Raw genomic sequence first — 2,877 nt, forward strand, 5'->3', positions numbered from 1 at the left:
AACTCCATGCCCAAGAGGGTTAAGGCAGTGCTGGACAATAATGGTGGGCGCACAAAATATTGACACTTTGGGCCCAATTTGGACATTTTCACTTAGGAGTTTACTCACTTTTGTGGCCAGCGATTTAGACATTAATGGCTGTGTGTTGAGTTATTTTGAGGGGACAGCAAATTGACACTGTTATACAAGCTGTACACTCACTACGTTACATTGTAGCAAAGTGTCATTTCTTCAGTGTTGTCACATATTAATACACAATAAAATAAATTAAAGTTGTACTTAATAAAGTAAGTTCATGCTTCTGAGTTTCTCATTCCATTTTATCTAAATCTGCAATGCTTTTATTATTTCTGTATTATTGCACTTCTATGATATGATACAATGTGAGAAAACTAAATGAACCATTTTTAGAAAATTGGCTCTTAAAAAGGTTTCAATTTTGACACTCATAGACATGAAGAATCAGCATGTGAATCTGAGCGATGGTGACTAAATATTCTGATAATTTTGATATGTTTTTTTGAATGTCACAAAACAAGGCAGTAAAAAGTCACAACAAAAATAAAAGAAAATAGTAAGAATAAAAGAAAATGCTAAGACAATGCAGCAGCATAATTTATTCATGTCGCAATGCATGCTGGGAGCCATGGATGAGTTATGATTGGTGCACCCAGAATGCAATGCAACATGAATCTGTCTGATGATCATCACCATTGTTGAGAGTCATATGCTGATTCTTGATGTCTGCGTGTCTAAACAGTACAGATGTTCTAAACTGGTGTGCAGAGTTTTTGAAGCTCTTCGTATTTCTTTAAAATGCAGTTGTGATCAATGACATTAACTACATTACACATCACCACTGAAGACAACCTTGAATTAGGGCATGCATGACAACTACAACAATATCTAAAAACAGCCAATATAACCGGATCACATGATCTTCCGGTTTTTCTTGCCACAACTAATGTGCTTCATAAACAGTTACAGCAACTAGGGATGGGCGATACCACTTATTTTGTTTTCGATACGATACCGATATTTTTCAAGGCAGTATCGTCGATATCGATACCGATACGATACTTCTGAACTAAACTTTTAAATGATGAAATGTATTAAATTATTAAATTACTAAGAGTAAAATGGGTAATGATAACCACTTAACTTTGTTTAAAACACATTTTAACATTCAATACTCCTTAATTGTAATTTATTAGGTTATATTTTTGTTTACACATGGTTCAAATGTGTTTTTGTTTACACATGATTCAAATCTACAAATACTACAGTTGAACTATGGTCATTTTAGTAAAACCATGGTTCATTATCATAAGGGACTGCCAGTGACCGGCTGTTGCATCCATAAAATGCAACCTTTTTGTTCTGACAGTGTATGATTTCTATTAACATTACTGAATAGAACATGACCTATATTATCTTTCAACGTTCAATTTAAATAAATGTAATTGTACAAACTATGTAGGCTACGATTTGTTTATTGTGAAATAACTCAAACATATGTTTTCTGTCTGTCCTCTGATAAGCATTGTTCAGGGCTGCTGTTCCCAAAAGCTTTAATGCTTTCTTATGATACTTTTGGGAAACGCAGCCCTGTTTGAATGCACTGTCAGAAGTGAGTGAACACTCTCTTTGATTGATTGGTTCTGTCTTGCAACATTTGCGTGGGTTCAGGTGAGCAGAAAAATAATTCTATCCTCCACAATTACTTGCGAACAAAGGTTATTTGTTCAATTCAATGCATTTGTACGCATTATTATTATTATTTTAAATAAATGAAATCACTGGTAAATAAAACACACCTTAGTATCGATATTTTTAGTTTGAGTATCGATACTTTCGATACTCGCGTCAGTATCGATATATCGATACTTAGGGTCGATATGCCCATCCCTAACAGCAACCATTAAAATATTAATTAATCAAGGGTCAAGAGCCCAACTAAAGCATACACGTATCTCCACAGTGGTGACTTCAAATTGTATTATTTTCAATAAACATTAACATCTAAACCTCTGTTAATTCTTAAGACATTTTTTGATGCATGACAAAAAAAGTCAAACTGGTTAGTAATGCATGAAGCTGGTGATGCTGTTTGTGGAGATGATTAATTATCATCTGCTGAGATCTTGATGGATTTAATGTATTTTATTTCAGTTGATTTCATCTAAGACTGTGGATGAAGTCAGTTGTAGTTCTTGTGTTTCTCTTTTCTTCAGTGATTCTGTTTGTTAACAGCAGCTGTTCATCACTAATGATCAATCAGCACTTAATTAATCACTTAATTATCTCATTAACTTTAACACTGCTTCAGTGTTACTTTAACACACTTTTAGAGTGGGACCATATATGCTCCGAGCAGTGTTAATTTAACACTCGGGAATTTACTGTGTATGTAATAATATTTACAAAAATGTGAGGGGTGTACTCACTTCTGTGAGATACTGTATATCTATATATCTATGTCTATATATATATATATATTTATCTATATCTATATATCTATGTCTATATCGATCTATCTATCTATTAGGGCTGAACGAATAATTGCATTTGCGATATCGCGATATGAAAAAACGCAATTTTTCAATCGCAGAGGCTGCGATTACATGGTCATGTGACATGCGAGAGTAAAGCAATAGTATCCAGCTGCAGACCTGCAGCACCAGCATTTTCAGAACCACAGCCACAGAACTGGAAGTGAGGGGCGGAGCTTACTTTTTTTTACATAGTAGCGCCACCTTACGGTTTTTAAGGGCTAATTTGCTTTTATTACACACGATACGTCATACTTTATGCATGTATGCATTTTATAATGACATATTAAGCATTTTATAAACATTAATCTTGTGTAATTTAGTT

At 33.9% G+C, this 2,877-nt stretch overlaps 1 protein-coding gene across 9 annotated transcripts in view; it reads left to right on the plus strand.

Annotated features, from left to right (window-relative positions):
* The window catches only part of LOC107588436 (NACHT, LRR and PYD domains-containing protein 12-like), a 107,467-nt gene that overhangs the window by 93,234 nt on the left and 11,356 nt on the right, over positions 1 to 2,877 (plus strand). The window lies entirely within an intron of this gene.

Source organism: Sinocyclocheilus grahami, unplaced genomic scaffold, assembly GCF_001515645.1.
Source record: "Sinocyclocheilus grahami isolate Dianchi unplaced genomic scaffold, SAMN03320097.WGS_v1.1 scaffold103.1, whole genome shotgun sequence".
NCBI classification, from domain to species: Eukaryota; Metazoa; Chordata; class Actinopteri; order Cypriniformes; family Cyprinidae; genus Sinocyclocheilus; species Sinocyclocheilus grahami.